Source organism: Spermophilus citellus, assembly GCF_964194105.1.
Source record: "Spermophilus citellus genome assembly, chromosome: 2".
Taxonomy (NCBI): domain Eukaryota; kingdom Metazoa; phylum Chordata; class Mammalia; order Rodentia; family Sciuridae; genus Spermophilus; species Spermophilus citellus.
The window spans coordinates 156,927,105-156,947,395 of NC_138183.1; the positions used below are offsets into that span (position 1 = coordinate 156,927,105).

Genomic DNA, 20,291 nt, shown 5'->3' on the forward strand with positions numbered 1-20,291 from the left:
AGAAACTTGATGGGTCAGGAGGTGCCAGCATTTGAAAGAGCAAATGGATTCAGTTCCTGAGCAGAACCTTCTCATGTCATTTGCCCATTTGCATTGCAAATGAATGTGTAAGCATAGTCACTTTGTAATTTGTTAAGTTCTAGAATGAAAAAACATTTTTTTCTTAAAACTGAATTTCTTGTGCGTGACATATTGGCTCATTAGCATCTCAAGTTCAAAGCCAGCCTCAGCAACTTGGCAAGACCCTAAACAACTTAGTAAGATCCTGTCTCAAAATAAAAAGGACTGGGGATGTGATTCAGTGGTTAAATACCCTTGGGTTCAATCTATAGTTCCAAAAAAAACCCCTGAATTTCTTAGTAGTGGCCCATCTTTTATAGATATTCAGAAGAGCTTTTGTGTTTTCCAGTTCCTCATAAAGGTTTGTTTCAAGGGAAGTTATCTTACCCATTTTACTATTTGAAATCCTATTCACCACCCTTTGCCTTTCACTTATTAATCCCTGGCATTATTAAGTACTGTATGCAAAGTGCTTCAATGATATTAGCCCTGGGCTGGGCATGGTGGTACACACCAGTAATCCCAGTCATTCAGGGACTGAGGCAGGAGAATTACAAGTTAAAGGCTAGTCTGGGCAATTTTAGTGAGAATTTAGTGAGAATAAAATATGCGAATCCTTGGCATATAGCTCAGTAGCAGCAACCCTGGGTTCAATCTCCAGTACCATAAATTCATAAATATATACATAAAATAACAACCCTGTGATGATGGTAGGTAGGTACCATGGTTTTCCAAGGTTAGAATATTAATCCTTGGTGTGTCTGTCTTCATCATCTGTTCTTTTAACGACTGTTAGTTGTGCATGTTGTAAAATACTTTGTCTTGTCCTTTTTGTTTGTTAATTATTTCCTGGTCAGCTGTTGAAAATCTACATTTGGCCAAGAAAGGAACACACAGATGGTGTAGTTTCTGTTGCTCCCTCTCTGTTTTCTTTGGATCCACTCAGACCACCAGAGGGAGTGCTGGCACCATTTTTTTTTTCCCACATAGCTGACTGCCTTTGGGTAGAGCATCGTTTCCTACAGGGCTCCACAAATTAAGGTCTCAGTTTTTTACCATCCTCACACAACTTTTACATTTTTTAAGCATTAGAAAAAAGGGCAAGGGGAAGAAGAGCATGAGGAGTATGAAGAAGCAGTTTACAAGCCCTTAACCTAAAATTGAGTTTGAGCAGGATATTGGACTGCAACATAGATCCCCTTTAGACTAGGTTTGCATTTTCCACAGTTAACTGGGATTACAATCCTCTTGTTTGATTTTGCTATCTTCAAGAAGTGGGAAGCATTTAAACAAATTTTTAACTTGTTCACTTCAGGAAAGAAGTCCAGGTAGATACATAATAGCTATTTTGGTTTAGATATGTGGTAACCCCAAAAGAGCATGCAAGAATTTTCGGCAAAACAATAAGTGAACAAGAGGCAGAAAATGGATGTAAAGCCAGGCATGTAAGTGCAGACTTGCAATCCCAGTGACTTGGGGGTGGGCGGGGTGGGGGGCTGAAGCAGGAGGATCACAAGTTCTAGGCCAACCTCAGCAACTTAGACCCAGTATTAAAATTTTTTAAAAAAAGGATTGGGGATACAGCTCAGAGGTAGAGTACCCCTGGGTTTGAATTTCTGTACCATAAAAAGCAAAAAGGGAATTATATGGAGAGTTGTGAATGTAGCAGGGATAGAAGAGGGAATTAATTGAACCAGAATTCATGAAGCTATAGTTGATTAATTTTCATTGTTCAATATATTGTATTTCATTATATGAGTACATCTCAAAATTGTACAAATTGTCATTTGTGTTATTGCCAGATTTTGGTTATTATGCATGATGCTACCAAAAACCATTCATATATATCTTTTGATGCACACAAAAATGTATTTCTGTTGGTACAAAATTAGGAGTGGAATTACTTGTTCATAGGAATATCTGGATACAGATACATCTTTATAAGGTACTGCCAATTTTTCAAAGTGAGTATACCAAATTAAGTTCCCACCAGCAGTTCATGATTTCCAGTTGTTCCATATCCTTGTCAACATTTTGTCAGAATTTTTAAGTTTAGCAATTCTGATGTTCTGTGATGTCTCGTGGCTTTATTTTGAACTTTCCTACATACCAATGATCTTGTGCATTTCTTTATTTACTTATTGTCCTTTAGTCATTATCTTTGTGAAGTACCTAGTGGGGTTTTTTTTTTGCCTCTTGTTGTTTGTCTTTTTTTTTATAGTATTCTTTTTCTTTTTATTTTAACTCAGGGGCACGCAGCCACTGAGCCACATTCCCAGTCCTATTTCGTATTTTATTTAGAGACAGGCTCTCACTGACTTGCTTAGCATCTTGCAGTTGCTGAGACTTTGAACTTGAGATTTTCCTGTCTCAGCCTCCTTAGACACTGGGATTGCAGGTGCATGCCACCATGCCTAGCTGCATGCATTCTTCTGGTTGCAAAAATTTTAATGGTTGTATATGTTGCATGTATTATCTCCCACTCTGTGGCTTTTACCTCTTGGTGTCTTTTGATTAAAATAATTTTGATATTAATGTAGCCCACTTTATTAGTCTTTTTAAAAAATATGCTTAGTTGTAGATGGACACAATATCTTTATTTTGTTTGTTTAGGTTTTGTTTTTTTTATGTGGTCCTCAGGATCGAACATGCATGCTAGGCAAGCACTCTACCACTGAGCCACAACCCCAGCCACTTGTCTTTTGCTTCATGATTAGTCCTTATCTTGTCATGTTGAAGAAATTATTGCTCAAGGTCATGAAGATATTCTGGATTTTCATTTTGAAATTTCACTTTTTGCTTTTCACATTTAATTGATTGACCCCGCATGAAAACACTTTCCTTTTCCCAGTGCTCTACACTGCCATTTTTATCGTAAGTCTAAAGTCTTTGTTCTTTTTTTGAGTTCTTTTATCTATTCCATTAGCCAATTTGTCTACTGTACCAATACAATAAGTTTTGATTTTCAATATCATAAATTCTCCAGTTTTTTACTTTTTCAAGATTGTCTTGACTAATGTTGGTCTTTTACATTTCCATATAAATTTTAGGATTGGTTTCACAACAGCACACTCAAATATCTAGAGATTTTGATAAGGTTTATGATGATTAGATAATGTGGGGAGAATTGAGATTCTGGTGTTGATGTCTGCTGATATATTTGTGTGTGTGTGTGTGTGTGTGTGTGTGTGTGTGTGTGTGTGTGAGAGTGATACTGGGGATTGGAGATTTGAACCCAGGTGTGCTGTACCACTGAGCTCACTAAATTGCCTAGGCTGACCTCAAACTTGTGATCCTTCTTGCTCAGTCTCCCAAGTCACTAGAGTTTTAGGTGTATGGTGCTATGCCTGGCTAGGTTTTCTTAATTTCTACATAAAGGACTTCCACACCTTCCAACAGACTTATTCTTAGGCTTTTGATGATTTTCAAGCTTTTGTAAATGTCATTTTAAAAATTAAATTCTTGCTGGGCATGGTGATGTACTCCTGTAATTCCAGAGGCTGGGTTGGCTGAGGCAGGAGGGTAGTAAATTTAAAGCCATCCTCAGCAAAAGCAGGGCACTAAGCAACTAAATGAGACCCTGTGTCTAAATAAAATACAAAAAATAGAGCTGTGGCTGTGGCTTAGTGGTTGAGTGCCCCTGAATTCAATTCCTGGAACTCAAAAACAACAAAAACATTTCTTTCTCTGGTGGTCTAGTGCTTCAAATTTTTAAATTACTTTTTATTTATTTATTTTTTTTTTTTGGTCCAGGGGACTGAATCCAGGGGTTCTTTGCCACTGAGCTACATCCCCAACCCTTTTTATTTTGAATTTGGATCTCGCTAAGTTGCTTAGGGTCTCACTGAATTGCTGAGGCTGGCCTTGAACTTGAAATTCTCCTGCCAAACAGCTGGAATTACAGGCAAAAATTGCATTCTTTATTTATTTATAAGCAGTGTTGAGGATCGAAGGAACCCTGTGCCTCACACATTCTAGGCAAGTGCTCCACCACTGAGCCACATCCCCAGCCCCAAAATTGTGTTCTTTATTATTTCTTGCTGGTATCTAGAAACAAATTGATGCTACTGTATCATCTCTGCATCCAATGATCTTTTTTTTTTTTTTTGAGAAATAAATGTTTATTTTGGCTCATCCAATGATCTTGATAAATTAAGTTGCTCTAATAATTTATCTGTAGATTTTTAAATATTTCTTTTATACACAACTGTGTTATCTGTGAATGGTGATATTTATTTTGAATTCTTACAACTCTTTATTTATTTTTCTTGCCTGATCACACTTTGGTACAATGCTGAACAGAAATGGTGATGATCTTTGCCCTATTCAACATTAAGTAGGATTGCTGTAAATTCCACTTGCTAGGTAAAGAAAGATCCATCTATTCCTAGTTTGCTGAGTGTGTTTTTTTAATCTTAAGTTTTTTAAAAAGTTGAAAAAAAGTCTTGAATTTTGTCAAATGCTTTATGTACATATAGATAGAATTAATTTTCCAATATTTTGTTACTATTTGGATTATATTTATTGATTTCAAATTTAAATCAACCATGCATTGTCAGAATAATCTGGATTTGATCATGATTGTTTTTATATGTAGGTAGAATTTTGCTTAGGACCTCTATATATTCTTGAGAGAGAGTGGCCTTTCATTTTATTCTCATAATGTTCTTGTCATGGTTTTGGTATCAAGATTATTTTGGCCTTACTGAATGAGTTGGGTGAGTTTGGATAAAATAGGGGTTCTTTCTTCAGTGTCTGGGAGCATTCATTATTATTATTATAGGCTGAAGCCAGCTCAGCCTACAATAATTGTCATTGTGTTTTGTGGGAATGCAAAATTATGGATTCACTTTCTTTGATATTTATATACACACACATATATTGGGTTTTTGATTTTTTTAAATTCCTCTTGAATCTGTTGTGGAAAATTTTTTAGAAATTCATTCATTTCATCCAAAATTATAATTAACAAAGTTTATAATAGCATGAAGTGTGTGTGTGTGCATATGTGTCTTTATGTGTGTTTTAAGAACTAGGGTTTTTTAAAATATTTTGTTTTTTAGTTGTTGGTGGACACACAATATCTTTATTTCATTTTTATGTGGTGCTGAGGATCAAACCCAGTACCTCACACGTGCTGGGTGAGCGCTCTACTGCTGAGCCACAACCCCAGCCCAGTGACTAGGGTTTTTGTGATGTTTCTCTTTCATTGCTGATACTGGGTGATTTATATCTTCTTGCTTTTCTTTTTGGTTAGTATTTTTAGGGGTTTATTAATCTTTTCAAATAACCACGTATTGCTTTGTTTATTTTTCTCTTGAATACAATCCTGCTTTTTTAATCCAAAACTCTTCAGCACTTGTTTTTAATCTTGGCTGCCAATGTAGAATCAGCTGTGTCACTTTAAAAACACAGCTGCCAAGGTCTCAACCCTACAGATTTGGATATGTCTTAGATTTGGACTGGGCCCTTAACACTGTTAAGTTATTTGTATGTTTGTTTATTTTTTGGTACCTGATTGAACACTGAGCCACATCCCCAGCCCTACTTTGTATTTTATTTAGAGACAGGGTCTCACCAGGTTGCTTAGCGCCTCCCATTGCTGAGGCTGGCATCCTCCTGTTATAGCTTCCTGAGTCCCTGGGATTATAGGCGTGTGCCACTGTGTCCAATTGCTATACTGTTAAGTTTAAAAAAAAAAAAGTCACTGGTGATTCTGATACACAATTGAGAACCACTCCTTCATAGAACTTTTTTGCCCACTAAGAAAGTGACTTTTGTGTTGTCATCCTCACTGAATTCTGTGGTTTTATAAAAGGTCTACAAATCAGGTGTGATGATACATTCCTATAATCCTAGAAATTTGGGAGGCTGAAACAGGAAGATGCCAAGTTTGAGGTCAGCCTCAGCAACTTAGAGACCCTGTCTTAAAATAAAAAGTGAAAATATATTGGGGGCGGGTACTGGGAATTGATCCCAGTGGCATTTTACCACTGAGCTACATCCCCAGCCCTTTGTATTTTCCATTTTGTGAAGGAGTCTGACTGCATTGCTGAGACTGGCCTTGAACTTGTGGTCCTCCTACCTCTGCCTTTAGAGTAGTTGGAATTACAGAAGTGTGCCACCATGCCTGGCCCCTTTAAGTTTTATAGTTTTTGACTTGATGTATTTTATCTTATGCACATTCTTCATGTTAAACTTGACTTTGATGGAAACAGAAAAATGAATCATTTTGTATATAATTAAACTTTATAATTGTCATAAATGTACAGTTCCTTAGGTTCAAAGTCTAAACTATTCAGTCATGATATTACTTTTTCCTGAGCCTAGAAAGTAATTCTCTATGTTCTCTGCCCCTTCACCTCCCATCTTGCATTCTTTTTTAAATAGTTGAACAATCAAGTGACATAGGAATCTACAAGAGAGAGTAGAGCTGGTTTAAGAGATATTTTAAGGGCATTTCTATGTCTTTCTTGAGCACACTTGATTGCACATTGCCTATTAGGTTGTCAGCTGGTCATGACAACACTTAAGCTCTCTCTGTTGACCATTAGGCCAATAGAATCTGTTTAAAAACTCCAGGTCTCGCATGGCAAAATCTGGTCTCTTCCTTCTAAAAAATAAAATAAGTAAACCTGGATTGCCCCTGTTATACTAGCAGGACAAGAAGTTGTGATGATAAATAATGAAGAGTAAATTAACTCTGAATACCGTTAGGAGATAGAAGCAGTCTAAAGATTTTAGGTTACTTGGAATTGATAAGTGGACACAAAAGTACCCAGAAGCTGCCTGAAGTGAGCTTTGAAAATTAAATATGTTGGTCCTGGTATTAATAGCATTCATGAATGGTCAGTTTTTCTATCTAGTCCTGATGGTGGGCTGGAAGTATCACTGCTTGCTGAATGTAATCTTTCTAGATTAGTATTTAGATTTTTAACAAAGAGAATCCCAGTGATGACCTGAAAGTAGTACAGTCTTAAGTCATCTTCTTGTTTTATTTATGTGTTTTTTATTTAATTTATTTTAATTAGGTATATATGACAGCAGAATGCATTTTGATTCATTGTACACAGTTGCAGCACAACTTTTCATTTCTCTGGTTGTACATGATGTAGTGTCACACCATATGTGCAGTCATACATGTACCTAGGGTAATGATGTCCTTCTTATTCCACCATCTTGAGACAGGGTCTTGCTATGCTGCCCAAGCTGGCCCTGAACTTCTCGTTTCAAGTTATTCTCCAGTGTCAGCCTCCTGAGTAGCTGGCAGTACAGGTATGAGCCATTCTACCCAGCTATGAAGTCATGTTGACTCTACTTAAGGAACAGACAGAACTCATTCATGAATTAAGCAGTTTTATAGCTTTCCTTTATAAAACTACAGGATTCATGTTTGTTTTAAGATGTGGTTCTATGGCAAGTATAGTGACATTAGAATCTGAGACAGCTTAGTTTAAATACTGGCTAAAACTGTTTTTCTGGTCTATCAAACAGTAAAATACTTACCAAGTTGTTTTTGTTTTTGTAGTGTTAAAGGAAAGAACAGAAATAACAATGACTCAGTGTAAAGTAGAGCTCCAGGTGCAATCCTCACAGGGAAATTCATCATGGGGCAAGAATTTTAAGGGTTGTCCTGACCTGCATAGGACATTATGCATGAATGATTGGGGCATAATGTAGATGTCCACAAGATTATGGGCCTCTGGAGAATGGATGTGTTCATATTAATCAACCTGATTGAAAGGGTTATTATTGAAAGGTTTGGGGATCATGCTGGATATAAAAATTTTGGAATATCGTCGGATTCCTTTCCTACTTTAGATATATTTTTCTTTAATCATTTAATTGAATGGCCTGGACTTGATAGAATATGATGCATCACTGCTACCTTCAAGATGGTCTTTTGGATTTACCTTCTATTTCCTTTGACAGCATCTCAAGAAGATCTCATAGCTTTATCTTCATATATGAGTATGAAAATGATTATTTTTTGTGTATTATAAAGTTTAGACCAGGGTACATCCAAAGTTCACTCTCACCCATTTGTTTTAGAGCTTCCCGTCTTTAGTCTAGGCCTTACCCTGAAGTTGAGGCAAGAGCAGTAAGGAAGGAGTCATAAGCTCTCTCCCACTTTCCTCCATTCCCTCTTCTTACCCCCAGTTTGGTTCCCCTAGACCTGGGGGAGAAGAGTTTATGGGAGAAGAAGGCAAAGGACTTTAAAAAACCTTTTTCAGGGCTGAGGCTGTAGCTAAGTGGCAGAGTACTTGCCTACCATGCATGAGGCATTGGGTTCCATCCTTAGCACCACATAAAAATAAACAAAATAAAGGCATTCTGTCCATCTACAACTACCAAAATTTTTTTTTAATTTTTTTTCAAAAACGTTATAATTAACCCTTGATCCAGTGTCCTTTGGTAGGAAGCCAGTGATTAACTCTTGTAGTATAGGAGGTTTTGAGGACGCTTCAGAGAACCCTGTGGAAAACTTCCACACTCTATTCCCTAACACCTTTGGGGCCTTCTGGCTGGTCTTACATTGTCTCTCAGCTCTAGTCCCCTTCTCCTTCCATAGTCCCCTAGGACAATATTGCTGGAACTCCCTTCCTCAGAGTCCACTTACGCTGTGGAATGCTCACCTCACCCCAGTAAGAGGCAGAGCACTGCCACTATCCTGCTCCAGCCAGCCTCAGTGGCTCCACCACCTCAGTGGTGCTCAGGCACCCATTTCTGGGCCTTTACATCTCAAGTCAGGCATTCCCAAGAACTTTGGTGAACTCCATTCTGGTGGCAGTAGCAATGGGCCCAGAGTTTCTGCAGCTTGGTGGCAGTGGGATGGGGTATCAGGCTTCCTTCCTGGGAACAACACTTATTCAGGTAATTCTTTTGAGGTATGTCTACCCCATTCCTCATGGGGAAGGCACAGAACATCATAATACTCTCAACTCTTATGAATCCCCTTCCTATAATTTTCCTTTAATGAACCTGGATGCATTTCTTTCATAGGCTATTGGGTTTAAGGCTGGCCATTTGGACACCTCTAAGTGGCAATGTATTGAGCCTTTCTTGAGATGCAAATCACCCATGGCATGTGACTTTGAGACTTTATTCAAAATGTAGGCAACTGAAAAGTCTATTCTACATCTTATAAATGCAGATGAGATGAGGATAATGACTTGCTTGGGAAAATACATCAATCAATGGTAGAATGGAAAATAAACTCCAGCTTCTTTCAGTTTCCTGTTAAAGGCTAGTGCCTGGAATCCAACATTTTCCTGACCAATTTTCTAACTGTGCTAACCCTGGTTAATACAAAACACTTCCTGACCAGAAGCCTGTGAAACCATTTCCAAATTTCTTCTCATCCCATGTGTATCTAACCCACATCAGTTTCCTCCTTATGGTTCTTTCCCTGGAGCTGGTCTCAGAGGCCCAGAGGGGTAACATATGAATATTTTAATAGGGATCTTGGGACATACCTTAACTACTAATGGTGAAATTTTTAGGCCCATAGATAGGATGGTAGAGAAGACAGCACCAAATCACACAGAATTCTAACTGCATTAAATTGGTTAATCCCTGAGTTGTTTGTGGTTGCTTTTTTTTAAACAATATTTTTCACATAATAAAAGCTTTGATTTGAAATGCTGATTGGTTTATGTTCCCTTATTTTTATCATACACATAACTACATATCTTCTATATATAATCATGATAAATATTTTCAACCTTAGATAATTTGTCACAGATCTAAATGAGAAAAGGTTGTGCTAAAGATTGAATTAGTTTTATTTTTATTTCTCATTATTTTCACCTTCAGTGCAGATGGATAAAAACAGTAGCATTTTGCCTGGTGCGATGGTGCGTGCCTGGAATCCCAACAGCTCAGGAGTGAGGCAGAGGATCAATGTGAGTTCAAAGCCAGCCTCAGCAATTTAGTGAGGCCCTAAACAACTCAGGAAGACCCTGTCTCTAAATAAAATATAAAAAGTGCTGTGGTGTGGCTCAGTGGTAATGTACCCCTGGCTTCAATCCCCAGTACCTGCCTCCTCCCCTCTCAAAAAAAGTAGCAGTTTTAGGTGAAAAATGTCTCCTTCCTCAGACTTTTTGTCTGAAAGTAGATTCTCACCAGAATGCTTATCACATTCACTCCTGGGGATAAAATGCTGTTGAACACTTGTGATTCATCAGTCCCACCCACTTGTTCATTAAAACAAAACAAAACCAAAAAAAAAAAAAAAGAACAACAACAAAAACTTTTGTGTCCTTTAAAAGGATAGTTGAGAAGACAGAATATTTTCTTAACAAATCTTTAGTTGCGTAATCAAACGCTGTTGAAAAAAATGTCCTCAGCACCTGGGAACATGGAATTAATGGGATAAGGATGTTGGGGAAAGCCACCAGCAGGAGCAGGTGAGCCATCTGGCAACAAAGACCCTGATGGGACCTAAACATAAGCACAGACGAAGTTTGTCTTGGTAGGTCTTTTTTTTTTTTTTTCCCTTCTGCTTCTGTGTTAGTTTTTTCTTTGTACTTGTGGATGGTGTAGATAGCCTATCCTGTAAAGCAGCAGGCTGGGGAGAAAAAAGTTGGCCTGCCATGACATCAAAACCTGGGTTTGAGTCCTCACGCAGCTAATAATTGTCATGAACATGTTGCTTAAATCCTGAATCTCAATTTCCTCATTGACAACACAAATGCAGTAATAGCTGCTTTCTTTGCACGAAAAAAATTTCAAGATATGTTACATAAGATGACCAAGATTCACAAAAGTGATTTGAACACTCTTAAACCCTACACAACTAAGTCTGTTTTGGGGAAATGTACAGGGACAAGCTGTTAGAAAACCGGAAGCAAGCCAGATCTGTGGCACAAGCCTATAATCCCAGCAGCTCAGGAGGCTTAGACAGGAGGATCTTGAGCCAGTCTCAGCAATTTATTGAGACCTGAAGCAACTCAGTGAGACCTTGCTTCTAAATAAAATATTAAAAAGGACTGGGGATTTTGCTCAGCAGTTAAGCACTTCTGGGCTCAATCCCTAGTACCAGAAAACAAACAGAGCAAATTACTGCTGCAGTCAAATGGTGCTGAGCTTTTGTTCCCAGGCCACATGCTTGGCTTCCTATGATCCTGAGAATAGAGATGAACATATCCTTTATTGTGGCCTACAGGGCACCACAAGGTCTGGCTCCTTCCTACATCACTAGTCTCACCCTATACTTTTTTTTCTCTTCATCGGGAACTGCTCTCCACTATTTTACCTTTTAAAATTACCTCTTCCTGGGCTGGGGTTGTGGCTCAGTGGTAGAACGCTGGCCTAGCATGTGTGAGGCACTGGGTTTGATCCTCAGCACCACATATAAATAAAAAAAATAAAGGTCCATGGGCAATTAAAAAAAAATTACCTCTTCCTTAGGGAGCTTGCTCATGATTCCCTGACTAAGTCTGGTTCCTCCAATCACATGATCTGATAGAACCATATACCTTTTGAACTTTGTGAAATTTGTTAACAGTTATAATTTACACTTATTTGAGTGATTTTACATTAATATCTGCCTCCCCTGATTGCCAAATGAGGAGCAGAAATTCATTTTGTCTTATTTACTATTTCATTCTTGGTTTCCAATATAGTTCCTGGTACATGGTAGATTCTGAATACACATTTATTAAATGAGAGAATAAATGATCAGATGGGTGAGTGATAGTCCCTTCTTGTAGACACTGTAGGGACAGAAGGAGATTTGAATCTCGTTCTTCATTGAAACTTGGCCCAAAGAGCTTTGTCACCATTGAGAAGGGGTAGCTGAAAAAAACAGGCATTGAAAGCAGTTTTCTGACTTACCTGGGAAGGCCAGAATAATCCTTGATGCAGACTTGCCTTTGTCCTGAGAGGTGTATTTATCTGGGATATCTGGATTTTTAAGAAAAATTTATCTATCTATTTATTTATTTTTGGTACCAGGCATTGAATCCAGGGGTGCTGAGCCACATTACTAGCCCTTTATATTTTTTATTTAGATACAGGGTCTTGCTAAGTTGCTGAGGCTGGCTTTGAACTTGTGATCCTCCTGCCTTAGCCTCTGGAGTTGCTGGGATTACTGGTGTTTGCCACTATGCCTGGCTCTGGATTTGTATATGTCAAGTGGATGCATACAAATGAACATACTAAAGGAAAAAAAACCTTTCCGGAGAAAATATGAATCCAAGAGAAACCTGCTCTGGGTAGAAAGTTAAAAATTGCTGAATATAAAGTTGTTCTTCTGCAGACTCTATTTCCTCAGGGAAAAAGGGTGGTACTTTTCTAAGGAGGATACTGACGTGGGCTACTTAGGCAAATTTGTTTGTGTGTGTACTCCTTCTTGAGTAGTGGCTATCTCATGATGCTGAAGCTATTTTATTGAGAGGCAAGAGACATCATGACGCTTCAGTTCCCGCTGGGGAAGGGAAGTTTCCTACTTCTGTATGGAATCCAGTGTGTGCCTGAACTTAGAGAAATGACCTATTTGGAGACTCTGGGAACCATCACCCTTAACTAAATTGTTGGCAGGGTCAGTGGTGACTCTTCTTCATCTGAATATGGGAGTGGGAGTGGGAGTGGGGTAGTGAGGGGAGCAGGGTGGATATACAGGGTGACTGCAGTAGACAGGTTTAGGAGCAACAGGAGGCTCCTCCTGTAGGACCTGCAGAAATACTCCAAGAGGCCCCAGAGTCGGGCAGTCAGGAAAGAGCCCATCTGTGCAAGTGGGAAAGAACAAGAACCGGGATTATTGTTAGGAAAGGGACTTCATTTATAGCCACAGCTTGGATAGGTCTGTTAACATTGAGTTAAATTTTAAGGGGTTTATAAAGTGATTTTTCACATGTTAAATATATTTTCAAGAAGCTGATAAATGTGTGATAATACATATCCACATTGGCTAGGAATGGGCACAGTCACCCTCTGGTAAACAGTTTGTCCCAATGTACGCAAGACTTTTCTCATTTTAACAGTGGAATTACAAAGTCCTAGGAAAATCAGAAGGATTGGTCACCCTGTCTCTCACTTACTCTGATTATTACCTTCAAGAGAGGATAACAGCAGAGCACTCATATGGCTTCACAATGTAGCAGAAACCAGGATCCTTCCAAGAGGCATAGTCGCCTCTTAAATATCCATTGTATCTTGTGAAACTGGAAGCATTCAGACCCACAGCCAGAAAGCAGAAGGCCCAACAGTCCCAGCCCAGGGGAGGCTACCATCTCCCCTCTAGGATATTAAGAATCTATAAGACAGCAACAGTCTATTGTGAATATCCCTTTTAAACTGTGCCCTAAGAAAGATTTGTATCCTAAGGTGCTATGTGGGTCAAAAATTCATTTTTCTTTGCCAAAGCACTTTTGTCATCTTTTCAAGCTATATACAAGTGCCTCTTCACACTAGGTTTTTCTGTGATGGATGTAACTTTGTAATATATTTTTTTTTAGTAATAAAAAGATCAAACATATAATTAATGAATTTGAAAGCATAGTTTTTGGTACCATGGATTGAAGCCTGGGGCACTTTACCATTGAGCCACATCCCCAGCCCTTTTTGAGATAGGATCTCTCTAAATTGTTGAGAGCCTGGTTAAGTTGCTGAAGCTGGCCTCAAAGTTGTAATCCTCCTGCTTCAGGATCCCAAATTGCTGGGATAACAGGCATGTGCCATTGTGCACTGTTGAAAGCACTTTCTTTTTTTTTTTTTTTCTTTTTTTTTTTTTAAGAGAGAGAGAGAGAGAGAGAGAGAGAGAGAGAGAGAGAGGGAGAGAGAATTTTAATATTTATTTTTTAGTTCTCGGCGGACACAACATCTTTGTTGGTATGTGGTGCTGAGGATCGAACCCGGGCCGCACGCATGCCAGGAGAGCGCGCTACCGCTTGAGGCACATCCCTAGCCCCTGAAAGCACTTTCATATAAATAAACTCTCAAAATGAAATAAACATGTTTGTTAGACACTGTACCTTTAATTTTTCATTCTGAAATGAAGATCACTGTATCACCAAGATAATCAAGTTCTCGACAGATGGGATGGCAACCTTCCCCCAAAAGTAGGTGAGCAAAAAAGAAGTGATAAAGGATAAGGAAGAGAAGGGTTTCTACTGACATTTCTTTATTGCAGAGATTCCTTGGCAGACGCCAGTCCTAGATGAGCAGGTTCATAGGTCTTGGGGTGAGGTGGAAGGAGCCATCAAATTCCTCTGGTTGAGTGCAGGATGTTGGGGCTGTGTGATGGGCCATCCACGGAGAAGGCACATCTTCTTTTCCCAGGCACACGGAGAAGATGAGGATTAGTCCACCAAGAGCCAGGAAAATACCAGCAGCCCAGCCCAGGTAGAGGGCATCTCCCAACTCCCACCGTGCGTGGTACAATCTCAGGGATACTGTCATCCCAGAAGTCTCGGATTGTGGCATAGGCCACCCAGGAGACTGGAAAGAGGGTAGTGGCTGAAGCTGATGCTTCCAAGGATCCTCCCAAGAGGCATAGCCGCCTCTTAAACATCCAATGTATCCTGTGAAACTGGAAGCATTCAGATCCACAGCCAGAAAGCAGAAGGCCCAACAGTCCCAGCCCATGGGAGGCTACCATGAGGATGCGGGATACCTGGAGCTCTTGGGGCAGAGACAAGAAGGATTCAAAGCCTTTGCACACCGTGCCGACTTCCTCCTGATTCACACAGGCCTCCCAAAGCCCCATAATCCAGGTCTCCATTTCGTTCAATTCCAGATTGAGAGTCTTCCACTGGGGCAGGATTGTGGTGACACAGGAGCAGACCCAGCCAAGGAAAGAGAGAAGCAGTCCCCCAAGCTGGACTCTCCCTCGGAAACTCCAGGCCATAGTTGTTTCCCCTCCAGAGGCAGAGGAGTATGAGTGCCTCAGGAACTCCTTGGCAGGGACTATTTTTAGGAGACTGGGGTGGAAAGTCTTGCACATTTGTAGAGGGTTCCTGTATTAGTTTTCTAGGCAGCAGCTGAGGCAGGTGTCAGGAACTTGGCAATGTTTGGGTTTAGCGGGTGTGTCCCAGATAGAATGTAGGTGTGGATTTTGGCGGAGGGTCTCATGAAAGGTAAAAAGCCATATGCCAAGCCATCAATAGTTCATAAACTTAAAATCACTCCCCATCTCTGAGATCTCAAGAAAAATGTTCTGGGGATATACATTGATTTAATCTTTTTTGGAAGGCAATAGGACTTCATGTTTTATAGTTTTAAATATGTGCAAACTTTGATCCAGCACCCTATCTCTAGGAATTTATCTAGATTTTTTGGTGAACATATACAAATAATTATGAAATGTCTGTTGAAAGGTTGTTAGTAATGGTAAATTTTAATACCAGGCAGTCATTTTAAAGTGATGCTATAAGAGATTTTAATGACATGAAAAGGATTTTTAATGTTGTTGTTGTTTTTCTTTGTTTTACACATTTTAATTAAATGGATATTTTGTGATTAAGAAAACTTGTAACATAGGTTTCTGTAGTGCTAACAATTGCTTTTTATAATTGGCTTGGTCTCTCAGCACCAGCAACTCCATGGAAGTCCATCTGGTGGCATCACTGTGTTTGTTTTTTTTTTGTTGTTGTTGTTTGTTTTTATTTTAAAAATATTTTTTTTTTAGAGAGAGAGAGAGAGAGAGAGAGAGAGAGAGAGAGAAAGAATTTTTAATATTTATTTTTTAGTTCTCGGCAGACACAACATCTTTGTTGGTTTGTGGTGCTGAGGATCGAACCCGGGCCGCACGCATGCCAGGTGAGCGCGCTACCGCTTGAGCCACATCCCCAGCCCTAAAAATATTTTTTCATTTGTTTTTTTTAGTTATATATGACTGCAGAATGTATTTTGACATATCATCCATTCATGTTGTTAACTGAGGAAAACAGATGACCAATAGTATATAATCATACAGAATGCAATTTCATTTTTATATAAAGGGTATATGTAAGACACATGATATGTATGTGTGTGTTTATCAGATAAAAAGTTAACCCTGCTTATATTGATAGTAGGATTATGGATAGCTTTTTATTTATTTGTGCTTTTCTATGTATTATTTAATGAATTTATCATTTAATTTTTTTTTGTACCAGTGATCGAACCCAGGGGCAATTAACCACTGAGTCACATTCCCAGCTCTTCTTATCTATTTATTTATTTATTTTTGATACTGGTGATTGAACTCAGGAACTCTTGACCACTGAGCCATTATGCCGGACTCATTTAATATTTTTGTAAACAGAAAGCCCACAAATATTGTCATTTAAAAAAATTAGAATTTTCCCAGTTCAAGTTACCTACCTAGACACACCTGAAGGGAAGTGCTTCCTTCCCAGGGGGCTGCAGCTGCAGCTGCTCCTGCTAGGAAGGCTGCTATAAACAGATGGTAATCATACTAGCTTCCATTCTTGCTTGTTGTTGCTGCCAAGTAGCAGGATTGAAGAGGAAAGGAAATAATATGCATTTACTCAGTATGACTAAATGCCAGACTTTGGTCTGGATGCTTTATCTGTATTTCATTTTCACACTGCCACCATATAGCCTCATTAGATAACTGCAAGTTCTGGTTAGCAGGCAACAGATACCACACCTGAAGCAGAGGGCTTGGACTTCGGAAGTTTCATGTTCTTGTCCCCAGCTGCAGGGGTGATTTTTCTGCCCTTCCCCTGCCTACCGGTGAAACAGCATGTTGGTCTTAGTCTTTATGGCAAAACAGAAGAAAACCAGGATTTATTTTACTGAAGTCACAAATGTCTGACCAATTGTGTTCCCCTCATGGTTTAGCCTACTTCACACAATACACTAAATATGGAGTGAAAGCACAGGTGTGGGCAGCCAGCAGAGTGAAAGCACCTCCTGAGAAAGGAAGGTTTTGACTTTTCCTAACTGAGGTCTTGAGGTAGTCTGGTATGCCAGTGATTGTCAATGGCACAGGGGAGGGAGGCAAGCAGCAGCATCTGGAATGCTCTTTTTTATGTTTTCATAAAATTTAAAACATATGCAAAAGTAGAAAAATGGATGAATCCCATATCTCACCCAGCCTCAAAAATTATCTGCTCTTAACAGTTTTGTTTCATCCACATTCACACTCTTCCCCACCAAAGAATTGTATGTGCATGGTGCTAGGGATTGAACCCAGGGTCTCATGTATGCTCTGCAAGCACTTTACTACTAAGCTATATCTCCAGCCCCCAAAGTGACTATTTTGAAATACATAGTATGTCTTTTCAAATTGTAGCCTCCTTCTGTTGTTTTTTTAATAACATGTGCAAACTTGGAAATGTTCTCTGCTTGTACTATTCATGGCAAGAGTTGTTTGATACTTTCCTTCCATAATACAGATATGCCTCGTATGTGTGAACCATGATAGATTGGGAGGAATCCTAACATTGCTCCTGATTTTTCTGCCGTTTTCTGATGATCTGTGAGAATTTGTGAATAGGGAGACCTATAAACCCATGATAAATGTGAACTAGTAAGAAGTCAGTGTGTTAGATCTTCGCCACTGTGACAAATACATGAGGAAACAACTTAGATGAGGAAAGATTTTGGCTCATCATTTCAGGCCATGATTGGCTGGCTCCATTGCTTTGGCCTGAGGTGAGGCAGAATTTCATGGTAAAAGGATGTGGTGGAGAAAAGCTATTCAGTAGTGGCACCCAGGAAGGAGATAGAGAGAGAGGGAGAGAACAGGGACAAGATACAGTCCGTGGGGGCATGCCCAAGGAGTTACTCTTTTACTAGGTCCCACCTCTTACACTTTCCATGACTTCTCAATAGTCCATTCAGCTATCAATGGATTAACCTACTGATGAGGCCAGAGCCCTATTGATCCAGTTATTTCCAAAAGTCCCACTTCTAAACTTTGCTGCACTGGGGACCAAGACTTGAACACATGAATCTTTGGGGGACACTTTGTATCCCAAACCATAACAGTAAGGTGACAGAAAACAAAACCCATTCATTTATTATTATTATTTTTATTTATTCAAGCATTCATTTATTCCTGCATACACTGATTGTGCATACCAATCCTTATCCATTCTGTGTGCTTTTTGTTCTTCCTCTGGCTCTTGCTTCTTTTCTTTGGACTCTGAGAAAGTCTTCACCTTTAAGTGGTCTTTATACCTAAGGAGAGGCATGAACTTATGCTGTTGTTTGTAGGTCTATATTGATTGGTCTCCTGAAAGAAGATCAGAGAACCTCAACTGCAAAGTAGCACTTATTTGGATTCTCAAAGCTTCCTCCTTACTGTAAAATTCCCTGATTCATCCAGACTGGGTACTCTTCCTTCAATATTTCCTCTGCCTTTTGCACCTTGCTAAGGGGTAGTAAGACTGAACCTAATTTTGTATATTATTTTATATTCTTTTTCTTAAGGAGTCCTCCCCCTCCCTGCAACTGTATAAGATTTAGGTTCCAGTAAATCTGGATCCATCCCTTCATATACCTTCAAAACAGTAAATATCATATTTTCCTCTGATTATTTATTCATGGTTTTTGGATTTCCAGACCTAGCATTGTGTTTGCCACATAGTAACTGCTCAATAAATATGCAATACAAGTTTTCAGAAATTTTATCTGTAGGTCTTTCTATGTCATTGGGCATTTATTATTAGTGACATTAAGAATTCAAAGTAAGGCCAGGCCTGGTGGAGCATACCTGTAATCCCAGCAGCTCAGGAGGCTGAGGCAGGAGGATTTAGAGTTCAAATCCAGCTTCAGCAACAGCAAAGCGCTAAGCAATCCAGTGAAACCCTGTCTCTAAATAAAATACAAAATAGGGCTAGGGATGTGGCTCAGTGGCCGAAAGCCTGAGTTCAATTCCCAGTACCGAAAAAAAAAAAAATTCAAATTAAGGCATACAAGTCTACTAAAAGGAAGTTGATTGGCCCATCCCAAGATATTACATCTGTCCTTCAGCAACTTTTCTTAATCCAGGTTTCCTTTCCTTTGCATACAGTACAGAAATTTGCCCTTGCTTCACTAGGATAAGCAGATTGTCCCACAGACACATAAAATTGGCAGGAATCATAGAGTCAATGCCTACTTGAGGTTAGCTCTCCTAAGATATCTTTTTTTTTTTCCAAGGATAACATTTTAATCCAACAGTACATGTTTATTGTTGAAAACATGGAAAGAGAATAAACACTATAAGCCCACCACCCAGAGAAATAATGTACTGCAATATATATATATATATATATCTGTATCAAATTTTTTTATAACTTTATTTATTTATTTATTTATATGTGGTGCTGAGGATCAAACCCAGGGCCTTGCACATGCGAGGCGAGCACTCTACCGCTGAGCCATAACCCCAGCCTCTCCATCCAGAGGTGGTCTACCAATGAACTCTATCCCGGCACTTTTTATTTTTTTGAGACAGGGTCTCACTAAGTGTTTGCCCAGGTTGGCCTCAAATTTGGGATCCTCTTTTCTCAGTCTCCCCACTTGCTGGAATTACAGGCATGCTTCACTGCCACCGCGCCCGTCTTCAATATTTTTTTTTTTTTAAAAGAACTCATTTACACACATAGTATAATGTGAAAGAACATCCTCCAGTATGCAATAATCAATACTAAACTTCCAGTCTGAAACTTAATTTTCAAAAGCTTTTAATAAAATTGATTTGTAATCTCTGATAGAAAGTGTTAACTATCAGCTATGGCGCATGCATGCCATATTTCCAGAGACTGGGGAGGGTAAGGCAGGTTTGAGGCCAGTCTCGGCAACTTAGCAAGACCATTCCAAAAAAAAAAAAAAAAAAATGGCCAGGCGTGTGGCTCAGCAGTGAAGCGCCCCTGGGTTCAATCTCCATCACTACCAAAACAAAAAACAAAACACAGTAAAGTATCTTGTTCTAGTGCACAAAGACTGAGGTTATTTATACCTAAGCAATTATAATTCTGTAATGTGTCACACAAATGCAATATAATGCGCATAGATATAATATAAACTACAAATGCCGAGGACAATTGCAAAATATCCTTTTATTTATAATGAGGCGACTCCACTTCCACGCACCGCTCCAGGGGGCACTGAAAGGGAATATCTGACGAGAAGGATCAAGATGGGCTCCTGGGATCTTCCAGCTAGATTATTTCACCTCTAAACGTTGTGAGGTTGAGGAAGGTTCACTTGACTGGTTTAGATTTAAAAAAAAAAAAAAAAATTCATTTCGTCAAGGAAAAAAGCGGCGGGAAGCGACCAAACGTTTGAAT

General features: G+C 39.1%; 1 pseudogene across 1 annotated transcript; it reads right to left on the bottom strand.

Moving 5' to 3' along the window:
* Positions 1–14,217: 14,217 nt before the first annotated feature.
* LOC308642589 (putative claudin-25) lies at positions 14,218–14,911 on the bottom strand (annotated as a pseudogene). Its single transcript has one exon. The product of its transcript is annotated as a putative claudin-25 (transcript).
* Between the last annotated feature and the right edge of the window lie 5,380 nt (positions 14,912–20,291).